Source organism: Papaver somniferum, chromosome 1 (genome assembly GCF_003573695.1).
Source record: "Papaver somniferum cultivar HN1 chromosome 1, ASM357369v1, whole genome shotgun sequence".
Lineage (NCBI taxonomy): Eukaryota > Viridiplantae > Streptophyta > Magnoliopsida > Ranunculales > Papaveraceae > Papaver > Papaver somniferum.
In genome coordinates this window covers 28539536-28552798 of record NC_039358.1, presented here as the reverse complement: position 1 = coordinate 28552798, position 13263 = coordinate 28539536, and positions in this window count along the sequence as shown.

The window sequence follows — 13263 nt, the reverse complement described above, 5'->3', positions numbered from 1 at the left end:
GAAACCGATGTGGTATCCATACCCGGTACGCACACTGAAAAGGTTTTATATGTTCTGGAACTTATATTTGTCTTAAGGGTACATGTACCATGACAAATATAGTCACGAACAAGGTTGAAGTACACGTACCTGGTACATGTACTTATCCTGTCGAATATTTTCAGATGCTCATAAAATTATTTTTGTGAGATAATTAGCATTTGAATAAATCTATAAGAACACTATATAGACATAATTGATCACATTATAACCTATGGTTGTGACTCAAACTTAAAAGTCTTAAGTGTTTATGAAAATGAATAAGCTTATAGTTCAATCGTCTAGTTTCGGATAACTGTTTATGAAAAATATCTTTGTACACGGTTCGGTTACGGTTCATCCTAACCAGAGTGTATATCTTGATATGTCAATCACATTTCAAAGATTCATCTAACTATGGATATTGTTTGCTTGGTTCCAAATCTATCTTAGCGTAAACCTAAAGCAACCTATGCTTTGAAAGTCTTTAAAGGTGTTAGAGCACTGCTCGGTCGAACTCGCAAGCGTTGCTATCTCAAGCTTGTTGTCAAGTGTAGTTACCAAAACTATAAGTCTTAATTTTTAGTCTACTTATAGCTATGTTCGGATTAGGATAGAATGTGTAGTTGAGCATTAGAGTTCACGACGTTCATCGATTGAAGACGAAGAACTACTAAGGGGAGTTTGTGGAACTTCATCAACAAAAGGTATGTGGAGACTTTAACTCATCTATCACTCAGAAGTCTATTTCTATTATATCTCCTTTTGAGACAATAGCTATATAGACTTTATATTATACACATTTAATATTTCGAGCTGAGTTTAACTCGCTTACATATTTCTCGAAATATGTGTTGGTAAGCTTTCGCTATAACCAAGTTTATCTTTATTCTTGACGAAAGTCAAAAGATGATCAGGTGAAAATCTCCTGGTAACATCTTACATGATTTGTGTGAGACAGTCATTTGATGTAGACTCGGAATATTTCGTATTGATCTATTGGCCACTTGAAAATTGCTTTGAAGCTAACAGTTTATGTGAGACAGCTATTCCCGTCTTTCAAGAATGTTTCAATGATGAAGACGGAGTTTAGAACGATTAACCATTGATTGAATATAACACAGTATGCGTACTTGTATGCTAAATGTTGCAAGTTATTCGAAGTCCGGGAACCATAGTATGCATACCCGTATGCGTATTGGTTGGTTAGATGAAAGTCCAGGAACTTAGTATGCATACCCGTATGCGTACCGTCGTAAAGTTCAAGTCCGGGAATTCAACTGAGTTTGGAGGTATGCGTACCCGTTCGCATACTGGAGAACCCAAACTATGTCCGTCCACTTAGGTATGCGTGCCCGTTTGCATACTTGAGTGGGTTAAGTTCTAAAATTGGTTTGTTCATGAACTAATACATTTATCTAATAAGGAATGCAATCTTTTGCAAACCGTGGCTATAATGTTCATGAATTGATTCAAGTGAATCAAGATCGATTTTCTTCAACTTTGTTTTGTATATTTCTATGAGAATATAAATAATTGAACAACTCCATAACTAGTTTCATTTGATGTGATTAAGATGAACAAGGTTGATATGAAAGTGTTCATATGGCTATCTTTGGTTAACTATTGTTGAGCCAACTATCTTTGGTTAACTATTGTTGATATGAAAGTGTTCATATAAACTATGTGAAAGGTTGATATGAAGTCACATTTCATTTATGTATAACAAGCTAAGTTCGATCTACCGGCCGAAAGATATTATCTTGACTTTAATCAGGTTTTCATCTAACGGTGAATATTGAATGCTTTGTTACCAAGGTAACATTGATTGCAAACCCTGATTTGAAGACTATATAAGGGAGAACTCTAGCAACTGGGAAACCTAATCCCCACACCTCCGGTGTGATACTAGTTGCGACTAGAGTCGATTCTCCTTTAACCTAGGTTTTTCCTAAACCAGTATAGGTTAACGACTTAAATACTTCATTGGGATTCTGAAGCAAGACCCAACTATTTTTCTGTAGTTGCGTGTTCTGCTCTTACTTTGTTCTATCGTATTGAGTACTATCTTCTCTAAGATTTGCTCGAGATTTAATCTCCGATAGGTAAGATAAAAAGTAGTCACAAACATCTTCGTCTCATCGTTTGTGCTTCCACAATATCTTGTTTCGCTTCCATAAGATTAAGATTATTGTGAGGTGATTGATATTACTAGGCTGTTCTTCGGGAATATAAGTCTAGTGTATCAATTGGTTCTGGTTTACCTTGATTTATCAAAAGACGGAACAAAAACTCATAGGTATTTCAGTGGGAGACAGATTTATCTATTCAATAGACTTTTCTGTGTGAAACAGATTTGTTTATCATGTGTTCGACTTTGGATCGTAGTAACTCTTAGTTGTGGGTTAGATCAGCTAAGGGAATCAAGTGCGCAGAATTCGGCGTGGTTCAAGAGGCGTAAGGAATGCGAATATACCTTAATCAGTGTGAGATTGGTTATGGCTCAACTACATTCCAGTCCGAAGTTAACTGGTAGTATGCTAGAGTAGCGTCTTAATACACTGTCTCTAGACTAGGTCACGAGGTTTTTCTGAATTTGCGGTTTCCTCGTTAACAAAATTTCTGGTGTCTGTGTTATTTCTTTTCCGCATTGTATTTTTATATAATTGAAATGCACAGGTTGTGTGTAGTTCAATCACTTAGATAATCCAACCTTTGGTTGTTGATATAAATTGACTGACACTCGGATATTGGTCTTTGATACCATCCCAGTTATTTCTCATGTTAATCCGGCTCATATATTTCTATCTGTTCGATTGCAGATTAATTTGAGAAATTGAGATATAACTCTCGGATGTATTTTCCTTGATTGAGTATGACTGTCTAGTTGATTATCTTGGAAATATATTGGAGTTAGTCCATAAAGATTTCTTAAACGAAATATTGGGTGTGGTTGTTAGACCCCCGGTTTTTCAAAAGGGGAACCTCAAACAATTGGGATTTTTGAATCCCGACATTATCTTTGTGTGCCCTAGTTGTAAACTAGAGTCGTCCTCGTCCTAAAACCCTTTTAGGGTTTAGCGACTAAAAAGACTTCATAGGGATTCGTGAAGCCAGATCCAGCTATCTTTTATCTTGAAAGTTCGAGTATCCTGATCTTGTTGAGCTTGCTCCATCAATAAAGATAGATAGAAATCACAAAATTATCTTTGTCTCAGACTTTGTGGATTCCACAAGTTTAATACTTGTGAGATGAATAATAATCTAGGATGCTCTTCGGAAAGCACAAGTCCGGATTTTTAGGTTATGTATACTTTATCTATTGCTATCTATTTCCAGTCTCACCTTTATCTAAGATCAAAAAGGAAATCACCATATAGGATTATATGTGGGAGGCAGATTGGTTTAAAGTCTTCAATTGAGTTTAAATAACTCTTAGGCTACCAAGGACGTCATCTAAGGGAATCAATTGCGCGGAGTCCTGCTGGGATTCAAGAGTCGTAGGGAACGCGACTGTAACTGAATTGTTGTAAGGGTTTAATCCGGTCTCGAGTACATTCTAGTCCGAAGTTAATTGGTAGTATGCTAGCGTATGTAGAGGCTTAATACAGTTTGGTGTTCAATATGGACTAGGTCTCGGAGTTTTTCTACATTTGTGATTTCTTCGTTAACAAAATTTCTTGTGTCTATGTTATTTCTTTTTCCGCATTATATTGTTTATATTTATAATTGGAATATCACAGGTTGAACGTAAATTAATCAAAGTAGATACATCCATCCTTGTTTGTTGGGTAAGACTTGATTGATTCTTGGATATTGACATTTGGAATCTTCCAAGTACTCTCACACGTAAATCAGGTTCACGGACTTGTCTTTGTAAACTTTCCGATTGTGGGAGAAAGAGATATAACTCTAAATATTATTCTTTGATTGAGATTCATTAAGTTGAACTCTCGAAATTGTATTTAAGTTTATCCATACAGACTTCCTAAGAAAAAGTTGGTGGTGTATTTTGGTACCCCCACATTTTCAATTGGTATCAAAGCAGGAAAACGCGTTTAAGACCTAATAATCTAGTGTTTGAAACTCTCTAGGAATCCGTATTCACGTACAAACATGTCTCCTATCGATTTTGATGTGTTTGGGATTTACCTCAAACGATAACACCTTAGTTGATTCTTCCGAATCCAGAGAAGATAATCCTAAATACACAAACGGCTTCATATCAGAATGCGAATTGGAACTAACCAGAAGCTTAAAAAAGGTTGTTGAGATGATTGATTTTCAAGTCTCAAGAATTAAGGAACTTCAGAAACAAAAGGCTCAATATGAGAAATCTCCAGTTAGAGAGCGTGATCTCATTAACATGATGGAATCTATCTCTAACGATATCGAAAAATTTGTTCAAAAAACCAACATTCTCCGAGAAAAGGTTAGTATACTTGAGGATACTGTCAAGGAAAACGAGATACGTGAGAAACTTCTAATTGAGACTCATTCATCAAAAATAAATGAACTTCGTGTTAAAAAGGAAAAAGTTAATTATGATCTTCTCTTAGATCGAGAACAAAATAAACTCCTTTAAAAGGATAATTCTTTAATTATGAGTAAGGAATCCTCAAAACCTGATTTTTTCCTTGAATCTTCAGAGACATTACCTAGTATTGAGAATTCTGTTTTGGGAAATGAAACTAGTAAGAAAAAATTGCATAGAAAACCAACATACTTTCGATAAAGATCATGATCCGGCTAAGTTTCCTAATCCACGAAATTGTTCACATTGCGGTAAAGAAGGTCATTTAGCATTAAAGTGCTTCAGAATAAGAAAACATATTACTAAACTTAAAAATTTCTCACTTGAAATTAATGAAGTAAAAAATATGTCTGCATCTTCAATCGATCTTAACACTGTAGAAAATTTGAGGACTTATGTCAAGGAATTCTCTCGAAACCTGCATAAGCCTAGATATCCTCACTCCGTAGTGTCACACAACATTACTAGTATCATACTTCCTACTGATAAAGAGGATACGACAGGAAGTTCTTCCTCAAAGAATTGGATATCTGATTCTAATTCCTTGAAAAGGATTTCAAGAGGTCGTAGACTTACCTCAAGAAATTCCTCAGAACTTTCAAATGTCATTCATCGGTCTTGCAAAAAGGAAAGTTCATCAGAATCTTCTATAAGGAAACTAACTAGAAGAAAGGAGAGTAAAAGGAGGTACCGTCACATGAAAAACCTCAATGCATCACTTGGTGATACACCTGGTAAGACTATGTCTCACTCTGTTACCTAACGGTGCAACATTAGTACTTGAAACTAACTTGAGAGTTACAAGGACTGCACTCATATCAAAAATTGATATGAATGATGAGGATTGCTCAAGTCTTATGTAGTGAAGTTTAATCTCTTTCTACAAAAGTAACATATGATATTTTAGTTGAGCTTGGCTCCTTAATGTCTTATTGATATTTTGTTATTTCCCATGGAAATAAGTGTTAATAATTTATGTGCTATAAAGATGTATCTGTCCGGAAATCATTATTTATTCGAGCTAAGAATATATTATTGACACTTGAAGAGATCAACTATTATTTAAGTAAAGTTTATTGTGATGAATACTCATTATAATTTCTTAGTACACGAACCCGGTCCACAAACTAATATTTGCATACCAGTTCATGTACTCTGTTAGGGCTTAGAGACAAAGCCATCTATAAAAAGAATAAAGGATTCCTATTTGTTTAAGAAAACTTCGACCTAACAAATAGTTGAGTCATATTCTTCTAAAAAGATGGAAAGTTCAAAAAGACCTCATGAAACCATTGATCTTGATGATGAAGATGTTAAAGAAGAAAGAAATGCGCTTCAAGGATCTCTATTGAAAAGGATGGCTGAGAGAAAAGAAAAAACTCCAGGGTTGCAGAGTCCATCAAGGATCTGACTCATTCTGAGAATGACTCAAAGGTTAAGATTGCAAATCTACAATTGCAAATAAATTATCTTATTGATGGTCAAACCAAAATCCTTGAAAAACAAAAAATCCTGATATGGAACCAGAAGAAGCTGATATATGAATGCACAAAAGCTCGACAACTTGCTCACATCATCAATCGGAAGGTTGGTGTCTTAAATCACGAGCATGAGCTCTCAACATTCAAGCGGACTAAGGACATCAGTGATACGTTCTATGATGGAGTTTTGGAAAGGTATGAAGAAATACATGATTTATAATTTAACTTATTTTCTAGGAAACTTCTTGTGAGATTTTATTCTTTCTTTTGAGAAAGATAACTAGGGTTTGGTATAGCAAATATTGTGATTACACAAGCTATTTCCAACGATTTTCATCTTGCATGTTTTTAGATTTATTTATTTATATTCTAGAGTTTTTGGAAGATGAACTTGCAGTATGTAATCATTATTGGTTTAATATATTGCAAAGTCTTATGAGATATATGTCTCCTTTACTTTTTGTAAGTTGAACTGATATCTCCTATATGCTCAGAAGTTAAATGTATTATGTTTTTTGTAAACTAAAAATAGAACAAACTCTTTGAAAATTTTCTCGCAGGGTCGATCTACTCGTGATCATACTTTTGTGTTATTACTGCATTATACACTCCGTAAGATTTTCTTATGTTGAGTCATACCGATTAAAATTATTTCCTTGTTCGTAACTGACGTTGAGATTAATTTAAGTCGATGTTCAGGATACAAATCAATGTGATTTGTTAATGTCCAAAAAAATCCTTCTTTTTCATAAGTAAGGTCACTCATGTTGTTCTCTTGAGATTGACATCAAATAGGGGAGAGTTCTTAAATGAAATTGTGCTTAATTTCTATATCTTTGTGGGGTATGTGGCTGTGAAATTTACACGAGATGCTTGTATCTTAAATCTCCTAGATGAACGCTAAGTTTTTTCATACTATGTGATATCATCTAAATAAAGTTGATATACAGAGTTACATATTATCTATGTTATTAATGTATTATCCTTAATTTCCTTAAATCTTGAAGTATCCTTGGGTTGAATTCATTACGATCCCATGATTTTTGTATATTTTCCAATTTTTATTGACAAAAAGGGGAAAAATTAATTAGTAGTTTCACACTATATACATATGGTTTACGGATAATTATGTAAGGGGGAGTGAATCAATATCCATAGGTTTCACCTATTATGGAAAAGATGTAAGTATTGATTAAAGGGGAGAAACATATCACCGTAGTATTACTTCAAAGTTGTGATATAATTGAAATTTGGAGAAGATAATAATACTATGTTTCTGTATAACGACGATTGAGAATAGTTATTTCAAAGTATTTATTGCTATGGATCTTCAACAACAACGATGTTGGGTTGAACACGTATTGAATCTATGCAGCTTGAAATAACGAAGAATTCAAGGAGTTGAAGAAACAAAGGAAATCAAGCATGATGGATTCAAGGAGTTTTTGAAGATTTATTTTCTAATCCATATGTATTGATAGTTTTGTCATTAAAATAGACAAAGGGGGAGATTATTAGAGCATTGCTCGGTCAAACTCACAAGTGTTTCTATCTCAATCTTGTTGTCAAATTTAGTTGTCAAAACTATATCTTGATTTCTAGTCTACAATTAGTTAAGTCTCGGATTATGATAAAAGATGTAGTTGAGAATCGAACATCACTACGTTCTACCGTTTGAAATCGAAGATCAATCGAAGCTTTTGGAGAACTTATTCAACAAAAGGTAAGTGAAGACTGAACCACCTATTTCTCAAGTTATATTTATCTTTCTACCTATGAGACGTTGTTGCATAACTAACTAGACTATCATAAGCATATCAAGAATTTCGCATCAAGTTTATCTTGGTAATTAGTTCTCGAACTATATATGACTAAGCCTAATGAACATTAGTTCATACTTGATGAATTTCGGTTAATAATAATTTATTGTTCGTAATCTAAATTATGATTCAATATTATCATTCGAAAATAGCTTGCAACAGTGATATGTGTCATTGATGTTATTTGGAAATTTTCGAATTGATCTAGAGAGAAATATAAAAAGTACTGAAAATCTGGATACAAGCCAGTATGCATACCAGTTTCACAAACCGGAAAAACTGTTATACGTCCGGAGCCGTAGTACGTGTACCCAATACACATACCGACATAGCTATAGTTCGACATAGACTTAGTGGTAGGCATACCCGGTATCCATACCATAAAAATTCTGTGAACTCATGAACTTGGAATGGTAAGCATACCTAGTATGCATACCGAAAAAGAACTGTTGGTTCTGAAACCGGTGTGCAAACCGAAAAAGTTCTGTATGTTCCAGAACTTGTATTTGTCTTAATGGTACACATACCCGGTACATATAACATAACAAATATAGTCACGAACAAGGTTGAAGAACACGTACCTGGTACACGTACTTACCGTGTTGAATAATTTCAAATGCACATAAAAACAAATTTGTGAGATAATTAGCATTTGAATAAATCACTAAGAAAACTATATAGACATGATTGATCACATTATAATCTATGGTTGTGACTCAAACTTAAAAGTCTTAAGTGTTCACGGAAATGATTAAGCTTATTGAAAAAGCGGGGGTCTAACAACACCACCCAATATTTCGATAAGCAATCTGTATGGACTAACTCCGAAACACTTTGCTAGAGAATCAACTAGACAGTCAGATTCAATCTAGATAGAAAGTATCTCAAGGAGTTATTATCCCAATCTCTCGATTTTATCTTTACTCAAGCAAATAGAAATATGCGAGTCTTTATCAAAGAGAGATAACTTGGACGGTACCAAAGACCAATGTCCAAGGATCAATCAACTACAATCAACAAACAAAGGTTGGATTAGAGAAGTTGATGATCACGAACGCACAACCTGTATTATTTTAATTATATAAAATATAATGCGGAAAAGTAATAACACAGACACCAGAGGTTTTGTTAACGAGGAAACCACAAATGCAGAAAAACCCCGAGACCTAGTCCAGATTGAATACACACTGTATTAAGCCGCTACATACACTAGCCTACTGCAAACTAACTTCGGACTGGACTATAGTTGAACCCCTATCAATCTCCCACTGATACAAGGTACAGTTGTACTCCTACGCCTCTGATCCAGCAGGATACTGCGCACTTGATTCCGTTAGCTGATCTCACGCACAACCAAGAGTTGCTGTAACCCAAAATCACAGACTTGATAATAAACAGATCTGTCTCACACAGAAAAGTCTACAAATGGATAAATCTGTCTCCCACAGATAAACCCTAGGTTTTGTTCCGTCTTTAGATATAAAATCAAGGTAATAGGAACCAATTGATAATCCGGTCTTATATTCCCGAAGAACATCCTAGATTAATCAATCACCTCTCTACTATCCTTCCCGAATACACAAGAAGATTGTCGAGGAATCACAAACAGTGAGACGAAGATGTTTGTGACTTCTTTATCTTGCCTATCGGAGAACTCTCACGATCTCAAGCCAATCAATCGATTGTACTCTTATGATAGAAGATGCAAGATCAGATCACACAACTACGATAAAGTAGTATCGGTCTGGCTTCACAATCCCAATAAAGTCTTGAAGTTGTTAACATGATTTTACAGAAGAAAATCAAAGGTTAATGAAGATCGACTCTAGCGGGCGCACTAGTAGCACACATACGTGTGGGGATTAGTTTTGCACAGTGCTAGATGTCTCCTTTATATAGCCTTCAAATCAGGGTTTTTCCTTAGTTACAAAGCAATCCTTATTCACCGTTAGATGAAAACCTGATTTAGATCCAAGCTAATATTTCTCAACCGTTAGATCGAAAACTTAGCTTGTCACACACACTTGGGTAGACGTTTACTGGGTTCGTGAAAACCATGCCCAAACGTGTACGTGTACGTCGGCTCAACATAGTAACCCAAAAGGTTAACCATATGAGCATTTCATATTAACATTGTTCTTCTTCACCATAACTAGTTCAATTGACTCAAATGAACTAGTTAAAGAGTTGTTCAATTGCTATGAGATCTTATGTAACTACACAAGACACAATTGAAGCAAAGATGATTCGATTCGATTGAATCGACTCATGAACATTATAGCCACGGTTTGCCTAAAGCATTCCTTAGTAATTTAATGTTTCATGTTCAGAGCACATCTTTAGATCATAACCTCTTAAGTTCACAAACAAGTTCGCAGACTTAAGTTAATCGGTTGAGTTTTCCAAACTCACAGAAATTCTCGGGAAGAGAACTTCCTCCAGTTCGCGGACTGGGTTCGCAGACTAAGTTCTCGGACTAAGCACACAAACGAGTATTTAGAAAATCCCAGCAAAAATTCTCGGTCGAGAACTTCCGACAGTTCGCGGACTTGGCAAGCCAATTCCATAATCCTCCCGATTTCTCTTGATCAACAAAGTTAGATAACTTCGGTTCAAAGAATACATGGTTATGTAATCTAAACTCTCATTTCAATCATTGAGACATTCTCAGAGGACGCCATGTAGCCGTTATTCACATACCAATTCACGTCAGAGCGATTCTCAAAGTGATTGAATCTTTTTCATGACTTTCGTCACTAGGTGAAAATAAACTTGATCAAAGTGAAATGCTTTACCAACACACGATTTCGAGATAAAAGATAAGCAATGAATGCTCAGCTCGAAATGTCAAATGTGTATGATCTAGTCTATATAGTATACGACTTTTGTCTCATAAGAAGTAGGAGATAGAAGAGATAGACTTTTGAGTGATAGATAAGTTCATGTCTCCACATACCTTTTTTGTTGATGAAGTTCCACGGTTCCTTGTATAGATCTTCGTCGTTGTATGATGAATCTCCATGAAGTCCTTGAGCTCAACTACACTTTTCTATCCTAGTCCGAGACTTAGCTATGTAGGCTAGAAATCAAGACTTATAGTTTTGATCACTAACATTGACAAACATGCTTGAGATAGCAACGCATGCGAGGTTGACCGAGCTATGCTCTAACAATCTCCCCCTTTGTCAATTTTAGTGACAAAACTATTAATACATATGGAATACAAAAAAGATAAACTTTAGTGGCTTCTATTCCATTGTCTAATCTTCAACGTTCCTTGAAATCTTCTTCCTTCCAAGTACTCCAATGATCCCAAAGGTTGTAAGTTTAGCACCATCGTTGTTGAAGATCCGTAGCTATAACAATGAGATAAATCGAGATTCTCGATCATTATTATACAGTGTCATAGTATTATTATATAACATCAAAGTCCAATTGTATCACGACTTTAACAATAATACTACGGTGATATGTATCACTCCCCCTTAGTCAATACTCCATCTCGATCATGGAAACCACTCCCCCTTACACAATGATCCGAAAACCATATGTATTTGTAGTGTGAACTACAATATTTCTCCCCCTTTTTGTCAATAAAATTGGCAAAGGTACAAGAATGGGATCATAATGAAATTTCCACAAGATACATTTCATGACCAAAACAAAAATACATACCAACTTAATTAAGATGTGATCTAATAGCCGAAGCTAACATCATTCATCAAGGAGTTTTAAGATACAAGATAACCCCTATAAAATTCCACAGACGCACTCCCCACAAGATATTACCATTAAGCACAAGTTCAAAAGAACTCTCCCCCATTTGATGTCATTCCCGAGAGAACAACAAGAGCGACCTTAATTTCGAAAGAAAAGAAGGATTTTTTATTGCACACCAAAAACCATAGGAATGATTTTCTATATCCAATGCTCAACCAAATTAACCACAAGTAAACCCATGATTAATTCAATTGGAATACGCAACTAAACCAAACCACAAAAGTGATCAATTTAATTGAAAGTGCTCAATATAAGTAAACTCACGGAGCTGCGACTAAGTCAATCACATGGAGATGACTAACTTAACCGTTCAAATACTCAACATAAGGAAAACCTTACGGAATAAATGACTACATTAACCAACAAATATGATAGTGTAGCCTTTCATATACTCAACACAAGAACTTGTGGAATATATGAAAACTCAACTAGATTAATTACAAGAGAACCTATAATTAATCTAATTGGAATACAAATAACCAAACTAATCACCGAAGTAATCAATTTAATTATTTTGGGATCACCATAAGAGAACTTATGGAACCCCGACTAAGTTCATCATAGAATATGACAACCTTAACATTACATGTACTCGACATAAGAAAGAAGACTTATGGAGTACTAACTAAATAACCAAACTAGTTGATTAATTTAGTTCCTAATGCTCGACATATAACATCTTATGGAACAACCAACAAAGCCAAGGTAAATCGACTTAGTTGTAAGGTGCTCAACATAAGACACGCAATGGAGCCTTCACGGTAAAACATAATAAAATGGATCAATGAAGATCAATACAGTGGATAACATACAAGGATCTATTCTATTTTCCATCATAACAACATAATAGACATTATCCTTGTTGAACAAAAGATTTTATCCTATTTTCCATCAAATACATGATTACATAGGCTTAACTTTTGTATATGTCAAAAGTCCATTCGTCCTTTCATTAATAAGAATGCCGATTCATGAACGACTTTACTTTTGAAAAAATATGGGACCTTCAAGTTTACGGACGTAAACAATACATATCCCATAAAAAATATTGCAATATCACAAACCATTAAAATACTGCAATAAACATCATCCTCCAAATATTTTAAGAATTTAATAACAAAACCTAAAAAATAACATAAGAAGATGAAAACAAAAATAGCTATGTGTAGTCACAATCATCGCTATTCAAAGCACTAGTTATTCTTCCAACTAATCCAAAAAGAAGACATACTAGGCATATTAACTCAACAAAAACAGATGACAAGCTTAAAGGGAAATGGATCCCGGTGTATCCTCAACAGCGAACAGGGACACAGGAGGTACATAATCCATATGACATGAAGTCTATGAGCTTGTGATCGACAGCCTTTTCAGCATCAACGGAGAGATGATTCTCTTTTCGAAGATCCTTGATTTGATATTTTATGAGACCAAGGTCAGACACAGCCTTTTCCAACTCAGTTTTCATCATATCAAGACCTTTAAGAGTATCAAAAAGCTGTTGTTTTGCTTCCCCAAAGTACTTAAGAAAGTAATGAACAACCTCAGCAGAGATCATATCATCCTTTTCAGCATCTTCATGAGCATAAGCAAAGAAGCATGATGCATTGGGATGATCTTCATCTACAAG